At 31.4% G+C, this 25,944-nt stretch overlaps 1 protein-coding gene and 1 long non-coding RNA gene across 4 annotated transcripts in view; one reads left to right on the top strand and one right to left on the bottom strand.

Moving 5' to 3' along the window:
- Positions 1-3,311: 3,311 nt before the first annotated feature.
- Positions 3,312-3,953, bottom strand: LOC143198127 (uncharacterized). 2 transcript variants are annotated; one of them, XR_013006162.1, is made up of 3 exons: positions 3,660-3,953; positions 3,487-3,585; positions 3,312-3,427 (listed from the first exon to the last, which is right to left on the bottom strand). It is a non-coding gene; the product is annotated as an uncharacterized LOC143198127 (long non-coding RNA). The 2 variants fall into 2 exon arrangements; XR_013006164.1 differs by having other exon boundaries at positions 3,312-3,421.
- Positions 3,954-4,036: 83 nt separating this feature from the next.
- The window catches only part of LOC143198113 (proton-coupled amino acid transporter-like protein pathetic), a 31,936-nt gene continuing 10,028 nt past the window's right edge, over positions 4,037-25,944 (top strand). The window contains exon 1 of one of the 2 annotated variants that reach the window (XM_076407127.1): positions 4,037-4,155. The gene's annotated coding sequence lies outside the window, so the exon portion shown is untranslated. Of the gene's footprint in view, positions 4,233-25,944 lie in introns of both variants that reach the window. The other variant, XM_076407126.1, reaches the window with a different exon arrangement.

Below are 25,944 nucleotides of genomic sequence, written 5' to 3'. Positions count from 1 at the left end.
TCAATACGTTTCTTGGAACATTCTTGTCCACCACCACCAAGAAATCGACGCAGGAGCTTCAGCGATCAAACACTGTGCATCGACTACGAGAGTACAGAAAGAGCAGTGGAAAATCTTCAGGTTATGCAAAATAAACTTCTCAGGCAAACTCTGAACGCGCCATGGTTTGACAGAAATACCCAAATTCATCGGGAAACTGAAACACCACAAATAAGACGGTTCGTTTCCTCCTTATACAAGAAATTCCATGCTATCTTAGCTTTCTCCAACAATTTCCACATCATATCCCTGTCAGAGGCGTTGCCAATCAGGTAATCCAGAAGACTATCCCCCCAAAAAGCGGTTCTTCAAGCCACCAAAGGTTCTCATAGGCAGACTCTCGAGAGCAGTATGGTGAGAAGAAATGAAGAGAGTAATGCTAACCCCAACCAGTAGAATTCCTGTCTATAATAACCAAGCCCAGACCAGTTCTCACTAAGTACATATGATCTGAATCATAATCCTTTTCCCATACCGTATTAATTAATATCATTAAATGTATATATATATATATATATATATATATATATATATATATATATATATATATATATATATATATATATATATATATATATATTATTTTTGTTTCATTGTTTTATTTACGTTAATATTTTTTATGTTAGAGTGCAAAATAAACCATAACTTAAATTTGACACGGCAACGTTGCAAATTAAATCTTGATTACATGCAATGGCTGTGATATTGGAACCTTTAAAATGAATTCGTATTATGTACATCTCACAAAACAGTAATAAACTAACAAAAAATAATTCTACTATGATGTACCTTTAAGTGTTTATTTTAAAAATAAGCCAATGGTTGAAAAATAACTAGGTGGCCTGTGTCATGTTCTTAACATGACCACCAACAAATAATTTGTTTTTCAAATTTGCACTGTTAACGTAAATACATTAACTTATTCCGCATACTAAAAGTGTTAAAATAAGACTCTAATCTGATGTTGGAATATGTTCAATATGTGTTATGAAATATTTAAATGTAAATAAATTCAAACTAAACTTAACCACTTAGAGAAAATGCGCATTTCTTCTTATCTGTCACTGTAATCCTTTTGTCAAGCTAAACTTTCAATAAGGAATGTTTTTTTATGTTAGCTGTGATTCTTCCGTCGTTTTCATAAAAAAAATCAACTCTGCATTCACAACTGTAATCTCCTGACTTTTCTCCCACATACAATCACAACCAAGTTCCCTAGTACTACGAAACAACCGAACTCCATACCAAAACTGAGTATAGTAAGGTATTGTGATTAAGTAATAACATAAAAAAAAGAACAAAAACAATAAATACCTGTAAATGCGCGTGCCAAAAACAGAAAAATGGTTTAACAAATAGAAATACCATAAATCCATAACTATCGAATTATCTTTGACATATGCATTTTTTAATGAATTGTTATATTCATTACGCACAGCTATTCTAATAATTACGATTCGATGCGTAAAGTCTAAAAAAATTGTAATTTAAATAAATAAGTGAAAATTTAATGAGTTTTTCAAAATAGCTGACGCAAATGTAGATAATATTAGGTAAAATGTACAAATTAAAATAGTTGTTAACAACATGTTAAACACTTTGTAAATATTTTCTGGTAAATACCGATAAACGAAGAAGACTATACTATCATGTATCAATACTATCTTCCTATCAGGTATTATTCATATTATAAGATCAGTAATAGGAACAGAGCGGTACATCGCATTGGCTATATATACACAAAGTATAAAGCTTGCGCTAGGAAAATTCAAATACTCCGCTCCGTAATTGGCCAAACAGTATACTATGCTTTCATTGGTCTACAAGCATGGACATTTTGTTTATATTTCTTTTAAAATTGTAATGTATCGTATTTTTTAAAGTTATTCGTTAAACAAAACGTTTTAGCTGTCCTTAATCTTGATTCCATCATTTATGCTTGTATTTATAACTTTTTTATCTTAAGATTAATTCTTAATTTATCCTAGTATTTAAGATATTTTTCTCCTAATATTTAGTGTTGATGGATAAGCTCAAGTGATATTTAATGTTATGTTATTTGGTATATGTTATTGGCATTTATTGTAGTAAGGCAATGGGGAGAATTTCAAATGAGGAACCACCAACCTGAAGTATTACATCCTGTTCGTGGTTTTTGAAATATGCAAACCAAATGACTGTGTTGACGAAAAATAAATTTGCCTACATTGTACTATATTTGAGAAGAATATTATCATTGAAAGAATATCCAACATATAATACACCTTGAATTAAGGCAGTGTGACGATAGAAACCTCAAAAATATGGCTACGAAGTCTTTTGATAGAAAAACAATGTAAAATGATATCGAAAACTATATCTGTCAAAGTTTGTATTTTTTCCTTTCTTTACTTTTTTTATTCTCTATTTGTTGAGAATGGTAGATAGTATTATATAGCTTAGGTTTTCATATCTGTTGGTTCTTTTAGTTTGAGACATTCACAATAAATTTTGTTAAACTACATTTGTATTTATTAAATTTTATTTCAATATATATATAGGAACCTCTTACTAGTTATACTATTTATTAGTTACTTATATATTGAATAATTGTCCATGTTATGTATGCATAAATTAGTTGATTATGTAGTTATACACAATCATACGTATGAAATAACTATTTTGGATTAAAACTGTTGGATAATTAGCAGAAATAAACGAAGCCATTAAAAACGATTTTGGGATATACATTTCATTACCATCTTTACTCTTATTTTCTTTCCACCTATACTGCGTATTTTTTGACATACCTATGATATTTTGTTTAAATTAGGTTATATTGACATTTAAGTGGGTATTTCCTAGACTTTCTGTAAAAGTATTGAAATTATCATCAAACCATCTCGAGAAGATTACTGTTTTATATTATAAAAACCATTGAAACATGAAAACATGTGGTTTGAGGTGTCCTACTACATTTACTGTTAAAAGGTTTAACGAATTATATTTATTGAAATATGTTGCAAAATTTAGTTATTAATTTAAACAAAGTTAAGCCTCTATCAATGTATAAACTTTTACATCCTGCTGTTTAAATTTACCGATAAAAGTTTTTAATCAAATAACATATTTAAATTCAGAATTCTAATGGTATGTACTAGACTATGAATGTAAATAAAAACAAGAAGCATACCATTTGCCTGTCAAATATATATCATAAAAAAAAACATCTAAATGAGAGCACTTTATGTTTATATGATACAATTCTTCTATGGTTCTGATGTAATAACCTCTTCGTATTCGCATGATGCACCTTCATATTTCAAAAGCATGTCTCATATATTGTTTTTTTTTTTGAGGAATGAATACTCTTATGCAATAACTTTTTCCTTAAAGATATTTCCTGCAACTGTGTCAGTATCCATACACTCGTTGTCAACTGCAGACAACATATCTTATGCTACATACTTTAGATGGTGACAGTAATATCAACATATAGAAATCTAACCTCTTGCAAAATGGTGTACTACTGCCTTCATGTCCAGGAATTTGGGGGGGTCCATCGTGCTGAGAATAATATATAAAGTTAACTCTCTCTACGAGACAACTAAAGAGTTCTTAGGAAGATTTTAGTTACTTACTGGAATTTTCTTATTATATTAGTTATTTGGACTTAGACATTTTCAAAAACCCAATGTTCGGTAATGTCAGCGGTGTGACCTTATCTTAATTCCTAACTCATCCTGGAAATAGTATAGAAATTGAATGGAAGCCTAATGGTATAATAAGGGTAACGGAATAATTGACGAAATTATGGTCTTTAGATCAATCACTGGTTTCTTGCTGTCTTAAGCAGTACTTGTTAGGTTTTCCTTAATTTCCTGAAAACCTCACAATAATCTTCAGGCACATTAACCAAACTTATAAGAACCTCTGTTACTAATTCGCATGCGCGGAATGAACCAACCAATCATAGTCCTTTTTCTTTCTCGCTTCTATTATTAGTAGGGTTCGTTCAAAACGAAGTAGGCCTTTCTCACTGATTTAAAATATTTCAGTGTACAGTTGGCATGGCTTGACGGTGTTCCAGTAGTATTGATTTTAGTTATTTGCTGCGTGTTTAATACAGGTTTTGAGGTTAGTTTTCTGAATGTTTTTAACGTTTTTCAAAAAGGAAAACGAAAATATTAAAGAATAGGACGTTTTGATTGCAGGTAAATATAAGTTTCATTCATGATTTTAACTGTTATGCATTTAGCTTGGATTCTAACACAGATTCAACGCGGTTCATGGTTTAACGTGTACGCTTTTACAATATGTTTTGCATTTTTTATTCCTTTATATTAATTAATTAAAATAATATTTAAAAATTATATTGATCATACAGAAATATAGATTTTTTCCTGTTTAATTGAACTCTGGCTGTTTGTGAAAATGCTGCCAATATTGCATCACTTCTGGAATCCCACATGTCTGGATTCACCTTTTCCCATTTTTTAATGACGAAAATGTTTTCCCTTAAAACTGAATTTCTTTTTTCGGCGAGAACAAAAAGGAAATGAAATCACTGAAAAGTTGCCTTGGGAGACATTTATAATGACAAAGTTTTAATTTAATGCTCTAGGATTATTTTTCACGCTTAATATTTTATATATTCGTAAATATATTTTATCAAATTTGAACTATTAGTTAACCACTAGCTGCTTTGGCGAAATTACATTTATCACTATATACATATTATAAAATAGTTTCAGTTCATATTATATGTCGACAGAAGTTCTCTCTCTCTTTTTAAAATTTTTGTTGCGGAAGTTTTATACCTCGGAAGTTTGGTTTTCGATCCTAGAAGCATAGTGTGGTTCGTATAAACTCTGAAATTTATTTGTGTTGGTCCTGTATGGCTTATTGATTGTATGGCTGAAATAATTCTCATATTGCATCAGATTTGCCGCGTGTTAAGTGGGGGTGGGTAGACATCCAAACGCGCTGAAAATGAATATTATGGAGATTTTTTTCTCAAAAACCATTCAAAGGTTTCAAATAAAATTATTTGGAGATTCTGAGAATGATCTGTTGATAATTCTCGGATGAATTAATACATTTCTCTGGGGAGTCTAGTTGTAAAAATCGTTGATTTTTTTTTCAGAGTAGCCTTTGTATATAATACTTGGATACATTATGCATAATTTAAGCCTGTAACTTTTTTTCTTGATTAAGTGTTTCTTATTACGTCATTTTTTGTCGATAAAATGTTTGAAAGTGTTACTGCGCTTGGTTTTGTGGTCATTTAAACTGAAGAACATTATTTAAGATAACCCTATGTATTTTTAGGTACTTTATTTTAAAGCGTTATTTAATTTCGCCGATTTTTTAAAATTTAGTGTTTGATTCATAACGTCGATGAACGCTATGAATTAATTCCAACATCCAATAGTATACATAATAAAAAAAAGACACCTTTTGTACCAGTTTGAGTGGTTATTATTCTTATGTATTCTTGAGCTTATTCAATATCGGGGTGTTATTTCTTCCAAGGTTCTGCTGAGCATTTCTACTTATTACCTTAAACGACCTCCTTGTTTTAGTGTTGCTTGGGTTTTGAAGTGTTTGATTTCCTGTTGTCTTCAAATAGGATTTCATTCTTTTTGGATAGGTAATTGCTTGTTCGATAGAGAACAATGAGCAGCTGAGCTATGATGATGAATTCAACCTTTTCTGCTTCATGGCTTTGAGCAATATATATTTATTTTTAGAGTTAATGTTTCAGGCTATGTCTTTTTATATGTCGGTTTAATAACTATATATAATATAACGTGTACGTTTAAAAGTATCGAAAAATTCATCGGATGATTAATATTAAAGTCACAATTTTATTTTAATATAAAACAGTCCATTGTACTGCTCAATCATTCCCTGCTTTGGTGTGGAGCCAAAAAGAAAGCCGAGCTGTATTTAAGCATTGAAACAAGGGGAATACATTTTTAGAATCTGGATTAATGTACTTGCATTTTTGATTACTACCGTTCCATATTCTGAACGATATAACGGTGTGTTGGTGTATTTCTGAACCAAATATCGCTGCGACACTGACAATAGTACTGCGCTTGATATGATATGTCAAATGTCATCTGTACAGTTTTGTGGCCAATAAAAAATGGCGCTTTTAAGTGATAGCGTCATTTTTTTTCTAATTCAAAAGCAACTGTCTATATCTTTTCTATAACATTTCAGAGTAATATCTAGTTAATATTGTAACCGATATATTAAAATATCGTATGGGATCTGGTGTATAATGCTGCGTACGGGCCAGCGAGTTTATCAGTTTTCGTTGTTGACTTTTAGTTGTCCTCACATTTTAAAATTTCATTTTTGCTGCCATTCCACTTAAATTGTTTTCTAAACAAGTCAAGGTCTACCATGAATTATTTACAGCGATAATTTAAATAGCATATTGTATGTTGTCTTGGGTCCTCTCATACACAATGGCTGATACCAATTAACTTTTTACGAACGAAAGTAATGTTTTTTTATTCAAAATTATTTTATATTAAATACCTAAAATAAATCCAATATAAAAAGGTCATAGATAGCTGAGTCATGCCTTTTACGAGGGTTATCTAACAAGTATTTAGTTTGTCCAACTTTTTTAATATTTCATTACCTTGAACAGATTTAGAATCATGCTCCAAACGTTCAAAAGTTCCAGTAATGGTCTTGATGTTAAAAGGTTTTTTTTTAGATAAGAGCAATGTCAATTCGGTCTTTTAATTTTTCCTTTTCAATATTTCCATCTAGGTTTTTGTCATTTCATTCTTTTATATTCTTATATATGGTGGTAATTGTGTTTGTTATAAACCCTCGTTTCATCGTTATCATCAATTCCTATCCCGTTGGACTCTAAACATTATTCAGTAAATTTCACCACAGCTGACAGTCGGCCGCGACTGCTCTGGCCTCGGACAGTATTAGTCTCCTATTTCTCAGATCACTTTCTATGATTTTGTCTGTGACGAATTCGTTCACTTTTCATTCGACAGACAAGTCTGAATCATTGTAACTGGTATAGTAGTATTTTGACTCTGACATATACAAACTGCTAATTTGAAGAATATTGCAGACATTTGGCAACATAACCCACTACTACTAACCCAAATCGAGTATTAAATTTTTTCAAACGGTAATTAGCAACATATGCGAAGTTGCCTATGATTTTCGTTGGTTCTTTTATTGGACGGGCTATAAGTATACCATGCACGACCTTACTCTATTGTAGGCAATTATCTAGCATTATTTGCAGTTGCAATTTGCATCTAATTCATTGCTATTTACTTTGAAATCGAGGACGCAAACATTATCTGGTTATTTTTAATTAACTCATCCCGTAATTCTGGGTCAATTAAAATCAACTAATCTCCAGAGATAGATTATTCGATTATTATGACATGAGAGCAAAAAAATAGTGATGAAGATTTCTGCGTGTTCGGATTCGACGTAATTCGATAATCTTGGCGGATTAAGCTTGTTGGCTGAGTGATGAACGACACAAAATATCGTGTTTCCCTCTTAAATTAAACGTTTTTTTTTTCAGGTCGGAGCTTACTTTGATAATAAATAAATAATCTGTGATCATCTAATCGTTTTTTAATGATTGATTTGTCGTTATATTGATGTGTATTAAAAGTTAAAATTCCGACGAGTAGAGAGTGTTTATTCGTGACATAACATGGACCCTGGATGGGGCATGCCTGTCGGAAATATGTTTATAGGAAATGGTGGATGCTTCGTGATTGGTCTAGACATCAGCAACAGTAGCGACAACATTTTAATTTAAATAATTTTGGCGGCTTGTACCAAATACCAACTTCTAAAACAATAAAACAATTACTTGGATGCAGTACATGTTACATTATATATGCTTAGTACAATCTTACTTTACAAATTATTTTATTATTACTGTTGTAGTTGCTCAATGCAAGCAAGGCGAGTACGGGATTAATACATCAGTATGTATTGCGGTTTGGTTCGCTTCAATCTTCTGATTTCCTACGTGTGGTTCAGTAGCTGTATTGCTCCCACGTTCTGAAATATTAAAAAATTCTGTGATTTAGCAACCTTATTTCATGTTTTAAGACGATATCTTCATCAGTTCGTGTATGCATTTGATTTCGAGGTCATCGTGTAGCTATTTCTTTGGTTGGTTTGACTGCGTTGGATCTAATGTAATGTTTCCAATTTAAGCTGCCATCGAGATGTATTCTGAAGTATTCAGCTGATTCTGCTTGAGGAATTGGGCATCCGTCAAGTGATATAATTAGGTTTTTGTCATTTCGCCGCAACGCAAAATTAGCATGGATAGATTTGGAGCTATTAAGCTGTATTTTCCATCTCTAGTCCATTTGTAGATCTTGTTGATAGCTACTTCTACTTTTTCTACAGCCTTAGACAGAAATACATCTTTGGCCATGATAACTGTGTCGTCGGCAAATGTGCTTGGTCGCAATGGGTTATATCCTAAAAATATTTTTATATAGCATTTTTTCCATAATGGTGCGTTTTTTCATTATATTCATGTGGTACCCGATGTGTTTTTGAACCACTTTCACTTTTTGATAATTTTGTTGTCAAACTCATTGTTGAATAATGTTTAATCAGCATGTTACTGTATTTGTACTCGTGATGAATATTTAACAGGTAGTATTAACCAACTCCGCATTTAGAAAACTGTATTTAAAATATACAGTTAGGGGGTTTTCGATGTTATCTGTCTTTGCCTTGACAATCGACACGTTGAAAGCGTTGGTACTTCTTTTCAGTACTCATCTGCTTTTCCTATATTTTTATTTAATGGTGTAGGTGTGTTACGTTTATTGTCTATTCTCTCTTTCTTCATATGTAAATTCCTTCCATTTTTTTCTGTCTCTACTCAGTCTGTTTGGGTCGGATTTTTTCATCTTTTCTAGTAGTATTTCTCTGATACATTCATCACGGGTTGTCCTTTCTCCTCTCGGTCCTTACTTCCCATATTCTCATATATACATGGTAACTGTGCCCACCAACTGAATTGTCTCTGTTCTATATACTCTTCCACTGATTCAAGATTGAGGTATTTTCTTCTATCTGTACTTCTCATCCTGTCCAACTTTGTTGTTGTTTTTCAATTTCTGCTGTTTATATATTACTTTTATCTCACTGTCTCTTGGACAATACTCGCGTCTCACTACCGAAAGTTAGGTTTGGTCTGTAAATTGTTTTGCCCACTTCCGTTTTAGTTTTGCTCGATATTTCATAGCGAAAACTGGTTTTCTCAATACTTGTATTTATTTCCATCTTCTGGCTTCGATTGTTTTCTATTTCTATTATAACCAGATAATTACCCTATATGGAGTTCTATTTTGTCTATTTGGGTTCCCACCACCACCATTGGTATTCATCCTGTATATTTCTTGAATTACTCTTACAATTTTATTACTTACCCTCTTTGTTCTTGACCTATAGTGCTCCCACTTTGAGCAATAAAAAATATTTCCATAAAAGTACTTGAGAAGATATGTTTTTTCACGCATATATGTTTTTATATGCCCGAATATTGTTATATTACAAAATCATTTGTTACGTTTCCTTTTTCGAATCATATTTCGTCAACTATTTTTTTAAACTAAATTGCACCTAGCCAATTCAATATATCTGTCTACTTATATTCTGCCTGGCCCAGGTAATTAAGATGATTGACAAGCCTGTTTTATTATAATAGATTTTTTGTGCCTTTCCTACTCAGATCTATATTGTTTATAGCGTCATAGAGCTTAGTCATAGATAAGTTATTTTCAGATCTTTGTGATTTTATTTTTACTATAGATTTCTTGTTCATGTCCGTTTCGTCAATGGCCATTGGAGTCACTGTTTTTGATAAAATCCAAGAATTCTAACTATTTTCGGATATTTTATGATATTATTTTGATTCTAATGAAGTCTAGTGTTGGACTAGAACTTCTAAATGTTGGAGCCTGCAGCTTTATCTGTACTGGACCTACTGCTTAACCACGGTCTTCGACTTTTAAGCCTGGCGAGTGGCCGACATGGAGATCATCCCAGAAGACGTCCGATCTTACCCAGCCTGGTTACTGGCGTGACTGGGATCATTTGCCTTGACAGATTTTACACTCTTGCAGCAATATAAGCCCCTTGCCTTGACCACTGCGGCTAAGCTTACTATGATCAATAATTTCGGTGACCATATAACTGTTTATTTTTAACGCTGCTTTCACCATTTTTTTATATCGACAAATTCCCGGTTTTTTTGGGTGTAGGCCGCAGCGTGTGAGCTTCAAATATAAAGAAGTGTACCGTACACGCTTTACCGCAATGAAACACCTTATTCAATTGATAGCCGGAGGCACATTCTACTGTCAATGGGCAGTTAATTAGCATCTTATAAATATTTAATTAGTTCTTTGATTTTTATTAGTCATTGTGTGGACGCGGTGACGCAACAATCAATGATGCAATAAGGATATCAATCGATTTTAATTACCCTAAATGTGTATCTAAATCAGCCTTTTTTTTTGGTGTGTCTTCTGTTGAAGGGTTTATATAAATTTTAAATACTAAAGATGAGTTTTTAGCTTTCATATTGGTGCCCATGTTCGTATTCTAAATAATACGAAATTTGATATTAAAAGGTACTTTGTCCACAAATTCAGTAAAGCCTATCTCGCCCGGAACATTCCAGGCTACAGAAAATTAACACTGATCCTCTGGATCAGCACCAGGAACCCAAGAAAGGATCTTAAAACCAATTTTGTTGGATCATCAAAACATTGCTACTAGTCGTTATGGACTAACTTACTATTAATCTCTACAATCACTTAAAACTAGGTAGATTTTATGGCTATGAAGCTTCATTGGCTCTTAATTAGTAACTAAAGATGATGTGATTTCGATAACAACATTTGGGTTCCTACATTGTTTATATACAAGTATTTTTCAAAACGATTAAAACTTCTGACTGTCATAATACATACATACGTAGATTTGATCAGTACATCAGATATGTTACATTTACCCTTAGCCTAGTGACGTATAAATTATCGAACTGTTAGATGTAAATATTGACTATTATAACAATCGATAAGAGCTTTCTATAATCTAACCATGATGTATCTGATTGATACTTGTTAAAGGCCTGTATTTAATTAATATTTTTAACATAGAGCCGTTCATTACTGCTAGAAGCCCGTTTTCTTCTTCAAATTTTGTAGGATATGCTGACTTCACCACATTTGCCAGATTAAACGCGTCACATTATAATTTTTCATATTATTTGGACTCTGAAAAAAGAACAAAAATATTAACAGAGACGCATACAAAATAAACAAAACAAATGAGGCCTAACCTCAAATTTTATCCAGTGTTATTTACTTCGAAATCATGTTAGACACAATGAAAGGTTGTTAAAATAGTAAATACTTACATAAGGAGGGTACAACAGCAATGAATTACCGATTTGCAACGTATGCCGGTTAGTTCCCGTCTTGCAACATTTAACCACATTTCTCTAACATTTTTCTGCATTGTAAACGAAAATACACGACTTGTTCGGAGTTTTTAATCAAAGTATAATTATATTAGAGAACCTCACACTATTGATATACATTAAAATATTTAATTATAACACAAAATTATTAAAATAATATATATAAAAAAGCTCGTGCTCATAAAAGCTACCTAACGCACACATTTGCACTACTTTGGCAAGCATATAAAATCACACTATTTCAAACGTCAATTTCCTTTCGAATTCATTTTTTTTTGTTTTTCAGAAATAACTTATTTGAAGTAAAGTAAATCCGTCGAGTTATCCCAAAATAATCTTTCAAAACTACCTACCATCATTCCTATTCTTTAATCAATATTTTTTCCATATACAGTTTATTTTTTGAAACCGTTTCATTGTTTATAAACTTTCTTTTGATATATTTTTTATAGCTGCTGAACCAGAAACGTTGTCGGCCTATAACATATATTTATAGATAGTAATTTTATTGGCATTGATTTCTTGACTTGATGTTTTTTACGTTCTGAATTGTTGTCATCCTCAAGGACGTCTATTTTATATGAGCATCAATGTTTTTAATATTCTAATCCATAACGCCACTGATGGGAATGTACAGTACGTGTATCAGTTTACAAAATGATAGATTGATACAATTTTCTAGATTATATTTGCTTGTTTATTTCTTATCACGTATCACATAACGTAGGTCTGCATGTTTATTCATATTTTATATGTTTATATTACATGTTTATCCGTATTTATTTAATCGGACATTACTCAGAACAACAGGAGGAGCCTGGATGAGTTAGTAGCAGTGACGACATTTTGCTAAGAGATTTTACTAAATCCATTTACCTGTTGTTTTAACAGTTGACAATATCTAAGACATACAGTACCCTGACAATGCCTAAGGCATTTAAGAAACAACAAAGGAGGCTTTGTTGAAATATTCATTTTTAATTAAATAATGCAAATACTTATAAGAATTGTAAAGTAATTATTGTCACCCTTGTCAAATACAAGTATTACTAATTATAGCAAATACAATCTAAATTAGGAGTCACATTTATACAGCCATGTTTATTAATTTTACAACTAAATAAACTATTGACAGTTAATTAAAGATAAAAACTGGGAGGCCTAACCACGGAATTATTGTGACGTTTACAGAGTTGACAGTAAGGAATAATATCAAAAAAATAAATACTTCGTAACGCAATACGAGTTTGCCGTGAAGACAATTGAAAATCGTATCAATATTTTTCAATAGTATAACAATCGGCAAAAACAGATAAGAAGAAATAACCTCAAAAACCAACGACTATGTCTTGGAGCAATGCGATTATTCGAAAGTATATTATTATTATTCGAAAGTATATTGATTTTTTCGTCAACGTTCGAATTAATCAATAAATCAATATTAAGAGTTCAAGGCTGATTTTTTGAACTGCGACTGGCTGGAGTAACGTGTCAATTTTATATCGAGACTAGTTTGATGACTTATAGTATGTTTTAATAAATGTTACTACAGCCAGGCAAGTAGTGAAACTGTTTAAATGAAGTCTATATGTAGGTGATGAACAAAACATTATAAACATCTGACAAATTATATATATATTTATGTATTGATATGGTGTTGACCCGCCATCTGTTTTAAAACCTTTCCTGAATTTTAACCGTTCTGGTTGTCTGCACAAGATAATTACACGTGGACGGTTAAAAGTTGGCCACTCGCCAGTCGGTAAGCTTAATGCCGAAGACCGTGGTTCGGAGCCCACGTTAAATAGTAGGTCCAGTCCAGATAAACCCATAGTTGGTAAAAGACTTTAAAATATGTAAAAAAACTTCCTAAAATTTAAAAAAATGTGGATGTGCACAATAAATGTTTCGTTAACATTCACTTCATAAATTTGCCGGAAAACCGACATCTGACCCGGTCACAAAACAGTCGGTTATTTATTCCAAGCATACTAACGGCTCAGCATTTTATATATCTAGTGCGCTGAACTTTTTGAAATATATGCGATTGTTATATTTATCAATTGCGCATCGTAAGCGTCTTTTGTTTTCATTAACGCTGGTAAAAAAATTACGTCGAATTTTTGAATACAGAACAACCAAAAATCATCCGCTATCTCATCCCACTTAAAATACGACAACCGTAAAGAAAATAATACTGCCGATCAGTTCGAATCAAAACAAACTTAAAAATTACCTAGTCATCTAGGATATAAAGTTATACATATGAATTTCACAATATGGTGAATTATGTCGTGATTTGGCATTTGAAAAATAATTATTAGCTAGATAACAACCTCAAGAAGTTCGGTTCAAGAACTCTAGTAAATTCTATTTAAAAAGTATGTAACATCATCTCGCAATATTCTGTTTGAATATTAAAAGTATACACTATAATCTGAAGTACACAATTTAATATTTTATTTATATTTACCAAGTAAATAAATTTTAAAAAGTTTAATATCGTATCTTCAAAAATTAATTTATGTTTTGCAAACCATTCCTTAATTACATCCTTTGTCAAACACTTGTTGGGATCTTATGGTTAGATTCCTCTTTCTAACCTGAACCTAACCTGATATATCTGCAATGAATTATTAAAAAATATTATGATGTACAAAACCTAATCAAATATTATTCAAACTATTACCGTTTTTTAAACAATTTTTGTTGTCTTTACTCTCTTTTTATTAGTGCCCTGTCAAGAGTCAGGTGTTCCATTTTAAAATACCTAGGTTTTTTACATAAATTGAAATAACAAGCCTCCCTTACTTTTTTGTATGCTTTAAAATTGTAGTCTTTTAAAAACATTGTCTAGAAGTTGCATTGGACCTCTTTGTAGGTTATAGCAGATTATCGCTAAAATTTTTATAGATACTTTTCATACTAACAGATCAATTGAAAAGTCCCCGGCCTACCATAGTAAAACAATTTTTTTGGCAAAATTAATTTTTTTATCCAACATAATTCCCTTCAAGGGTGATACACTGATTATAGCGACCTTCCAACTTTTCGATACCATTTTTGTACTACGATTCTTTTGCTTCAAAATAGGCCTCAGCTTCGGCGATCACCTCTTCATTCGACGAAAATTTCTTTCCAGCGAGCATTATTTTGAGATCTGAGAACAGGAAATAGTCGCTGGAGGCCAGATCTGGAGAATACGGTGGATAAGAAAGCAATTCGAAGCCCAATTCATGGATTTTTGCCATCGTTTTCACTTACTTGTGACACGGTGCAATGTCTTGGTGAAGCAGCACTTTCAATATTGAATATCATCAAATTTTCACAACCGGATGTAGATTATCGAAGTGCATATGCGCATAACGAGCCAATCAAATGACTTCCATGTAGTTTTTAACTCTTAAACTTAACCGCATTTTTCATTGTCAATTATCATAACATTTTGACACATGTCATTTGTCAGGGCCGGAACTTATTCGAATGATGTGTTAGTATATCTAGTAATTTTCTCCTAAATTTTTTATTATGTTGCTGTGTGGGTGCAGATGCGCGTTGACAAATACGTAGTGATGAAAAAATTATTAAAACATTAGTTTCATTTGACCTCCCTACCATTCGAAGTTAATTCAAGTATGTGATCTTTAATGATGTTCCATTTCACCATATGACGTATCGTCGATAAATCAAAATCGTATTTTTATTACGTCTGACACTCGTTGGTTATTAGCTGTTACTATATTTTTAATTGGCGCCATAATAATAGTGGTCAAATTCAACACTGCCTGTAATAAGATGCACATGGCATGCCATGACCTTCCTCATAAAAACATACTCTTTTGTCCATTTGATTAAAAATATATTTTTAAGTGTCAACGTCAAAAGTCGTTGACATTGAGATGGGGGCGTTATTTTCTCCATAGCTTCTACCATATTGAATCTATTAATAATATAACGACTATGTTTTTTTTCTAAAACCAAGGCTTTATTGGGAAATATCGTGTATGTTATTATTTTTCAATACTTAGAAGGAGCGTGACTATGGCGAATTATATAGAACCATGTGCAATTTAAAAATTAACAAAGTTTTCATGTTGGAGCGTTGCCAGTTTGTTTGAATTATATGTGTCCGTGGGGAATGTAGTACACATTAATATAGGTTAGTTTTATTAATAGCCTTTAGGCAAATATAGATTTTAAAATGCATTCAAATGAAATCCACGAATTTAATTATTAACAATTGATAATTATTTATATGTTATATCTGAAATTAATTTATTTTCGAATCACTTAAGTCATATCACCCAACAAATCTCTGACCCGCTGGACAGATGGCGCTTCTTTTGAGAGACCCAGAAATGATATTTGTTGTCCGCTCAATAAAACAGCCAATGTATATCATAGATGAGGTCGAATATATTGCCAAATGCAATTTGTAAAAGTGTAAAATTCATTTTAAACTCGGAGCGGTTTTTTCCTTCTTATTTTATCCTAGTTAAAGACAGATTGAATGTTGTGTGATGTGTGGGAACATGTAACTTAGCGGGCCCTGTTGCCAATTGTCTCTAAAAATCAGTGTGATGTAAATCTTCTTTGAAATTTGGGATATAATTGTAATCTGTGTGCGAATTTTTTATATTTAATTAATACTAATTGTTACTAGTCGTTTCCGTCTAACCTACAATTTGTCTTTATAACTTAAATCTAGGTATATAACTAGGAGGACCCATCGGCTCTATCTCAGTCTCTGATGAAATAATGTTTATACATGTCACTGCTGTATTTTTTAATATAGGCACCTCACTACACAAGATCAGATGGTTTGATTCTTTTGAGTTTGTGTCTTGTTCTGGTGGCATCCAAAAGCTGTAATATATCAATATTCTCATGAGAATGGAGTCTTTCCTCATGCCCCCTTGCAATTCTCTCTTGATTTCTTGACTGACTGTGGGTATCTGAAGGTCTCGATGTAGGTATCAATCTATATTTTTTGGGTGCGCCCACAATACCTCTCAGGACTTTGTTCTGAAAAATTTGTATTTTATTTATGTTACTCTTTGCAGAATATCTCCATAATTGAACTCCGTATGTCCATATAGGTTTCGGTATTTGCTTATATAATAGCAATTTATTATGTACTGATAATTGTGATTTTCTTCCAATTAGCCAGTATATTTTCCTATATCTCAATTCCAGTTCTTTTCTTCTTCATATGTTCTTTCCAGCGAAGTTTTGCATCAAGATTCATTCCGAGATATTTAGCGTTGTTGCTATATGGAATGATAGTATTATTTAATGTTATTGGTGCTTGTACGGCTGTTTATAGGTGAATTGCACATGTACAGATTTACTTTCATTAATTCTTATTTTCCAAGCTTGTGTCCAATTATTTATATAGTCACTTGCCTGTTGTAATTTTCGTGAGGCTTCTTCACTATTGTCTTCGTCGTAATATTCTCCAATTGTGATATATCACAAATGTAGAGTAGATAAAGCATTGGTCCCAGTACACTTCCTTGTGGTACACCTGCTTTAGTTTCTTTTATTGTAGAGTAAGCTTCTTGTTTGACTCTAAACATTCTAGTTGTAATGTATGATTGTAATAGTTCGGTGTATTGTTTTGGTAGCATTTTCTGTAGTTTATGAACAAGGCTATATTTAAAAATATAGCTGAGCATATTTTTTTTACTTTCGTAGGCTTTTTCAATAACATCTGTTATTCTATGGACCTGGTTAATTGATGAATGCTTGTTAATAAACCCAAACTGGTGTGTTGGTATTAGGTTTTTTCTCTCTATGATTGGACGAATTTAATATATATTATTTGGTTATCTCTTTGTCAGTTTTCGTATGAGTTATGTGAACTTTATGAAGGAAACAGAGTATTTTGTTAGCACTGTACATCAAATGATGAAGTGTATTAATGCAGTCTGTATATTTTTAGGTTATGTTACCTTGTTTAAGCATTAAAATATATTTTATATATAATTATAAAGGATGGTTTATGAATTACTATTAATGATATATTTTATCCGTAATACATGTACTTAGTGGAACATAAAAAATGTTAAGTAGCTTATGTTGAATAATTATTCTGTATACAAATATAATTTCATTCTTCTTTTTTTATTTTAAGTATAAACGCTTATCTGCTTATTACTAAAATAATTCGAGTGATTATGTTGAAAGTGACTTACAAAAATAGTAGTAAAGGCAAATGTTGGTAAGAAACAAATATAAGTAGAGACGTTGTTGACCCCTATTTTAAATAGATGAAAAGAAGAAATATATAACAACAGTTGCTATGTTCTTTAATATATCATTAATCCAAAATCTCGGTCAGAATTAGTCTATAGATATAGCATGGTCTAACGAATAAAAAAATTAGAGTAAAACCCGAATAGAAATATAAATTGCTAATATAAAAAATGTAATAGCGTTCTTTTTCTCTCTATACAATTAACAGATCAGTTCTACTTTCATATTGATTTGAATGATAATTTTCGCTACGACTATAGCCCGAAAAGATTGGCCAATCCACAATAAATAGGTAATATGTTGAATGACCGTCATTTTTAAATATGTAATACTAGCATGTCCTGGAAACACACATAGTAAGTGACTCAGTCGAGTATTTATATCAAAAATTGCGAGTTTAAGGGGTTATTCTGGTTTAGATACTTTTCGTAGAATGGTTAAGGGCATTTTTACTGTAAACTTTTTACAAGATCGGTATTTTTGGGGTCTTCTTCATTGCATCATCACTACATAGTATAAAACAAAGTCGCCTTTTCTGTCCCTATATCCCTATGTGCGCTTAAATCTTTAAAACTACGCAACGGATTTTGATGCGGTTTTTTTCAATAGATAGAGTGATTCAAGAGGAAGGTTTATATGTATAATACATGCATAATATACTAAGGCAACATTGCTAATTTTAGAGGTTTCTAACGTGATGTCGTAAATTAACCTATTGTTTTAGGCTTATTTAGCAATTAGCAAAAACGCTGCCTAACCCTATGAGTTAGATCAAATTAATGTACTACAGTATTGTACACCATAAAAAGGTCTACAAAAAAGTCCGCGATGGTATATGTTTATCTTTTAGGGATAACCCACATTAACCATTTTTATTGTTTACTTTTTACGTGAGAAAATGGCTTATTTACGAAGCTATTTTAAGCAATACGGCATTAATCCTTATCGAATTAAGTACCTTAAATACAGTGTGCAATTAATATAGATCAATATGGTTCCTTACAGCATGTAAATTAAACAAATATTTTCGGAGATATTACAAATTTAAAACTTGCGTTTAAAAATGTGTAATGTAATAAAAATTGTATGAATTTAGATATTCCAAAGATAGCAGGAAATCTTCATAGTAAGTATAGGGGAAGAGGAATTGTTTTACTCCAAATTTAATGCGTGCAGGCCAAGGGCAGTAATGAATGAACCAAAAATACTGGATCGATTTTAATCATGTTTTCATTGAGTGACATAGGCATATATATTTTATGTCCGTGCAAAGTCGGAGCGGGCCGCTATGTTTTTATATACAACGTTCACATTTTTTCTGTAGTGTATTTAATTTAGTATCGGCATTGCACCCGTGCGAAGCCGGGGCGGGTCGCTGGTTACCTATATATAGTATAATCAAAGTTAAATTTGTGACGTCAAAAGGTGGCAATGTTGTGGCATTAACTCTTGAGTTTTAGTTCAGTTTCGCTTTGACATACAACAAAATTCTAATCTAAATAAAATAATTGAATAAAAATGTTATCAAATATAATCTATTTTAACAGTATAGTGCATCTGAGAACTACAGTTAATTATACGGCCACAATATTCTATAGGTTAGAGTTATAACTTCTTATCGCTATTGCTTTCAAGAATTTTGCATACGTCTGACAACTGGACGACTTTGACAGGCTCATTCGTTTACATGTTCAGCATTAGACATCATTGTGTCTCTTTTTAACTAAAATAAAATTTGAAGCAAAATATTGTCTGATTCTTAAACGAATTTACAAATTGCGGCAGGCAATACTATAAAAATTTTGAGTGTGTATCGCGCCTTCTAGAGAGAAACTGTCACCTCTTGAAGAAGAAGGCTCTAAATTTTATATACCCCCTTAAGGCGACGTAAACTGATTTACTCACTTAACTGGGCTAATAACCTTTCAAAAGAAAATAGAAGTGAAATAGGAACACACACACTGGACGTATTCCAAATAGTTTTCTAGTTACAGGAAAATACTATTTATAACATGGCATAGAGATGCATTCGGGAATGTTAACGAACTTTACGATGATATTTTTAATCATTTGTATCTAGAATAAGCTGAAGCTATAAGGATATAAGAAAAAAGTAGCCGAGTTTAAGTGGGTTATAGATGTTACGTCTTTATAAACCCAATTTTGCAATATCTTCGACGGTGTTGATGACGTGCATTGGCTGTTTTATTGAAAGGACTATAGCAATATTTTGAGTATTTGGCATTTGGCAGTATTTTGCGAGTTAGCGATTCTTTTTTGTACACGAAATATTTTCATTCAAATCCTTTATGCCAATTATAACTATAGCCAATAATAAATTATGTTTGATCACTGTCAGAAGAATCCTTAATGACCATATTGTTCGTTAACATACGCGTATTCAGTGAGTTATTCCTCAAATTCACCTAAATTTGACACTAAATTTTACATTTTGGTATCCGTAATAACTGTCAGCTGATAAAGTTCGGTATATCAGGTTATTTTCATACAATTATAAACATTCTAATACGTTTTTTCATAATTATAAAATGTATACTCCAACTACTAATATATAGTCTATTCAAAGTTTTTTTGTACATCGTCATCAAGATGTTTAATGTAGTGCTTGCCTCAATTTGTAAATTCATTTTAGAATCAGACAATATTTTCCTTCTCATTTTATTCGAGTTAAAAAGAGACACAGTGCTGTCTGATTAGTTCGAACACGCAAACGATTGAGCCTGTCAAAGTCGTCCAGTTGTCAGACGCATGCAAAATTCTTGTAGCAATAGTGATAATATGTTATAACTCCAATTTATAAACTATTGTCGCTGTTTAATTAACTATACTTTTTAGATGTACCATAATGTTAAAATAAATTATATTTAATAACATTTTTGTTCAATTATTGTATTCAGATTAGAATTTTATTGTATGTCAAAGCCAAACTAAACCAAAAATCAGAGTTAATGTGACAACATTGCGACGTCACTTTGTTGTCAGAAATTTATATGAAGTATGTACAAAATAACTTTGAACAGACTATATAATATAATCGTAAATAGTAATATGACTTTAGTAAATAGTACAAGTCGGAAGCCGTGATACTTACTACCTACGGTTATGCGATAACGCCACACTCATTCAGAAAACTATAAAACCTATTTTCAGCGGAACATCACAAATCGTCATCAGTTTTACCTCCCACATTCGTTACGATTTAATTTCGTTCCGAAATAGATCCAGTGACGTTTCTCAGTATTTATACTCTGGTATTAGTTACTTGTAACACAAGACCAAGAAGCTTGCAAAATTGCAAGATGCTGTTTACAAATATAAAATTATAACGGATAGGACGGGATATTTTCGAATAACAATAATAATTAAAGCTTTAAGTTAACAACAATGGTTATAATTGTATAAATGGACGTTTACAAAACGCAACAAAAAAAACCGGACAACTGTTTTATATTAGGAAGACCTCCATTATCCACTCCGAGAAAAATACTATTTACCGTAATAATAAGGAATGAAAGGACCAAAAAATTACACCCATTAAAAGAAATTATTCTATTTAGTATATGTCGCGAATAAGGCTTCTATTTATACACACATAGCGAGGAATTAGATTAATAAGATTATATAACAATGCTTTTTTATCTGTCTGGCTTTAACAGTCGCCTATTACGGGTTGTTCAACTTATTCGAAATCCTCTTTGTACTTAATACCGAAGAAAGAAATCTTAGCGATTTAAAAAAAGATAGATTATTGCAGCGATGAAGCGAACAAACTACGTTTAGATTCTGATATAGGTCGAAATACGGCCACGGTGGTTTAATCAGATCAAATAGATCCTAATCTTTCTCGATTCTTGCCAATTAACCAATCAGGAGTGAGTCGTTAGTAATTCCTTAACAGTTTTTTTACGCCAGACGGCGGTGTCCTTTACGATAGTCGCCGAAACTTAATTATTTCGATTTCGATGTCTCGTTGTCTCATTAAGAGTCCGTTTATTCGTCTCCGGATGAATTAGAAAAGGTAGCGGTTGATTATTTGTGGTGTATTTTCCGATCAGAGGCGTTAGAATTTTGACATATCGGGAAAGCTATTTACGACTGATGAACATTTTAGATTCTTGACGTCATCAATGAGCAATTTCTGGTTAAATACGTCTTGTTACCGGATTGGTCCAAATTAGCACATGGGCACTTTTTCGGTTGAAATTATTTTGACGTTTTGTTTTCGAAAAGAACCTTAGACATTAATCCGGACGATCATAGATTGAATAATACAAAAAATATGATATATAGCTATTTATTTATCATAAAGAGTATCTGATATAAATAAAAAAAATAAAATAGAGGTGTAATTTATCTGACATTTAATGCCTATATTATTCAAATACTTTAAACTACACTGAATTACACATATGTAGCATTCTTATATAATTATGTTGAAATTACTCCCCTAATACTCTTACTCTATTATCTGCAATGTAGTTAGTATATCCTTCCACTCCTCTTACATTCTACATACATTCTAGAGAATTACAAACATATCGATACACACAAATATTATGCACTGTACTCTATTGATAACCTTACATATTTGATTAAAAGCTATATTATATAATCATTGTATGTTTTACCTTTAGGGCTTTATATCCTTCCACTCCTCTTACATTCTACATACATTCTAGAGAATTACAAACATATCGATGCACACAAATATTATGCACTGTACTCTATTGATAACCTTGCACATTTGATTAAAAGCTATATTATATAATCATTGTATGTTTTACCTTTAGGGCTTTATTTCAAATTTGCTATATGCTGTGAGTTCCTATATGTTGTAATGTATTTAATCTGATCTTCAACTAATAATCTCGCTATCTTGGTAATTGCCAGCAAATCATCCAAAGAATTCCATACCTTTTGATTAACTAGCTCTGTGTACTTGTGTTACTAGAAGCAGTGAGTATTCATATTTATTTCTGGCATTTACGATAATAAAACTGTATACTTTATTATGGTTATAAATATTGCAGTATTATTAGTATTGAACTTCTATGAAATAATAATTTTTCATTGTAGTTTCTATTATGGAAAAACATAACCTTCTTTCAACCTCTGACAAATTTGTCAATTCATGTTAGTGCCAAAATCGCAGCCAATCCCAACTAGCAAGACGTCCTAAATAACAATGAATCCTGTTCGTATATGTCTTTTCATGTTTAGGATACAACTGTACAATTCTCAAATATAGTAGAACAATATAATTAATCACTGTCATTGGCATCAAAACTTTTAAAACGTTGAAACCAAAGTCGACAACTGGGATATGACAGAGTAGCATTACTATACATTTCTAGAAGCGTTTGATGCGCTTCGGCAGCAGATTTTTTGAGCAAAACAAACAACAAAAGTATATTCAACTAATTACTCAATAATACTTAATGGATAATTGTTATTTTACGTAGAGAAATGTCAAAATCACCGACCTTAATAGATAGGTTAAGTTGTTTGACAATTGTTTACATTTATATTTCGCGTTCTGAGGGACAGATATCAATGGTCAAAAAAAAACATACAAGCATCTGCTAGTAGCTTTAAAAACCGGGGCCATTTGAGTTTGACAAATATAAACTTCTATTACTTGCCATGCCGCGTGTATATTATTTTAACACCGACAGTGTTTTATTTAGGTACAACAACTTAGGCCGTCGTCATGGTAATGATTTAAATAAAAATAGATCTGACATTTACAATCAACTACAGTATCGAGATTTAATTGAGTGTTATACCATTTTAATCGAGACCTTTCTAAAATATATACCGTCTGGTCTTTCACCGTTCATTTTTTTCCGTTAGTCTTTTACTTTCACTGATAATTAGAACCGCTGAAAAAAATAGTTTGAACTCCGTTTATCTTTAATACCTTTGCCATATCGTCGTCCCACATTTTTAATAATCAGGTCATATCAGTAAGATTTTTTCCAGTTATAACTCGAATTTTAGCTTCAGTATTTTCATACGGTAATCTTATCACTTACCAGATTATGAATTATAAAATATTTTGAGTGCTGCACAAATAAAAGGCAATAACTATGTGTGTTAAGAACCTGAAAAAATATCCCAATTTTTATAAATTACATTTTGTTTTAGTACATTTATATCAACTGATATTTTTCGATAAAACTTCAGAAATTAAAAAAAAAATTAAACATTAAATTATGTTTTAAAAATGCACAAATTTGTAGACCATCCCAAAAAAAACAAAACAAGCCGCCATGGAGGTCCATTTGTTAGACTCAGGGAAAAATCGAATTATTTGTAATTAAAAAAAAAATTCATAAACGTAAATAAAATAATTTAATTAATATGCAACCAGTGTACACATGACGAGTCACATAAGAATGAAGAACTATTTTTCCCATAGATCTGCAGTGACATTGACCTTCTAGGCGATTTGAAGACCATAAATGTTAAATTAATAAATATAATATAAACGACTTTAAAGTAATATTTAACGAAATCTGAAACTATAACGGTTACTTCTGATCTGAGAAAGAAATACGCTCCGAATTTAAAAGGGATTTTACGTTTTTATAAACTGAATTTGGCAACATGTTCGACGTTGTTGACGACGTGTTTTATTGAAAGGACTATATGTCACTAATCACAAAGCTATCAAATAAGGGCTTTTATTGCGAAATGTCAAGTTTCTTATGCTATCTATTAGAAAATAATGGATTTATTTTTATTATATACTTACGATATTCCGTTTATCTAATATGTAAATGAAGTAGAATAATAGAATAACAGGTATTTGTTGTTTACTGCAAGTATTCCTGGTATAATTTTCCTGATTTTGATTTTCGAAAACACATTACGAGCTTTGCAGAAATTTTATATGAGTTCTTATTATTACACTGTTTGATTTTACTTGAAAATAGTTCTAAGTAAAACGTATTTATATAGATATTAAGAAATAAAAATAACTATTATTTTAATATATAATCGAATTTATGTATCGTATGTTTTAATTAAAATGATAATTAATTAAAGAATGAAGATTAATTTTCAAGAACTAATCCACTATACTTTTACGTAGTTATTTCGTCCCAAAATAAATCTTATATAACTTGAACGAGCATGTATTCTAAAATAAATAAACAAATAAATAATACAAAAGCCTTAAAAAGTGTCATTCCAGCTCTATCAAATATGATACTATTATATATGGTATATTCAAAGTTTATTTGTATATGCGTCATCAAGATGCATATACTGTTTAATATATTTTCTGCCCCAGTTTGTAAATTCGTTTTAGAATCAGACAGTATTTTCCTTCTCATTTTATTCTAGTTAAAAAGAAACACACTGTTATCTGATTTGTTCTTACACGCAAACGAATGCGCCTGTCGTCCGGTTGTCAGACGTACGCAAAATTCTTGAAACCAATATTGATAAGAGGTTATAAAACTTATAAACTATTGTGGCTGTATAATTGACTATAGTTTTTAAATGTACTATAATGTTAATATAAATTATATTTGATAACATTTTTGTTCAATTATTTGTTTAGATTAAAATTTAGTTGTATGTGCAAGCCAAACTGATCTAAAAGTCAGAGTTGATGCGGCAATATTGCAACGTTTTGACGTCACAAATTTGGCTGACGCATATACAAATAAACTTTGAATAGACTATATATCGTTTCTTGCACATCAAATTGCTCATCAATTATGCTACATAAATGTCAATATAGTATATCCAATAAAAGTCATCAAAATGTATGATGTCAGCGCGTCGCTTTTACTTTGAATTTTGGTTTACATAGTTTGTCGGTTTCTAACCTCTAATTATTATCACTAATATTTTGAAGAATTTTATAGACATTTGACAACAGGGTCGATTAGTACCAACAGAAATCGAACATTATAGACAGATTCGGTCATATATTCCGACACCATCAGTCAGCAGGAAAATACGTTTCGGGTTTAAAATGAATTTTACGCTATATCTCCGACGTCCTCTATGAGGTGCGTTGGTTGTTTTATTGGATGAACTGGTTTCATTTTTCTTTTCGTTTCTTTTTCGTGCTATTGGTGGTACAAAACCGACTTTAT

This window comes from Rhynchophorus ferrugineus, unplaced genomic scaffold, assembly GCF_030347505.1.
Source record: "Rhynchophorus ferrugineus isolate W39M unplaced genomic scaffold, kcgeb_rfMv2 rfM6, whole genome shotgun sequence".
Taxonomy (NCBI): Eukaryota; Metazoa; Arthropoda; class Insecta; order Coleoptera; family Curculionidae; genus Rhynchophorus; species Rhynchophorus ferrugineus.
This window is presented reverse-complemented; position numbering and strand designations above follow the sequence as displayed.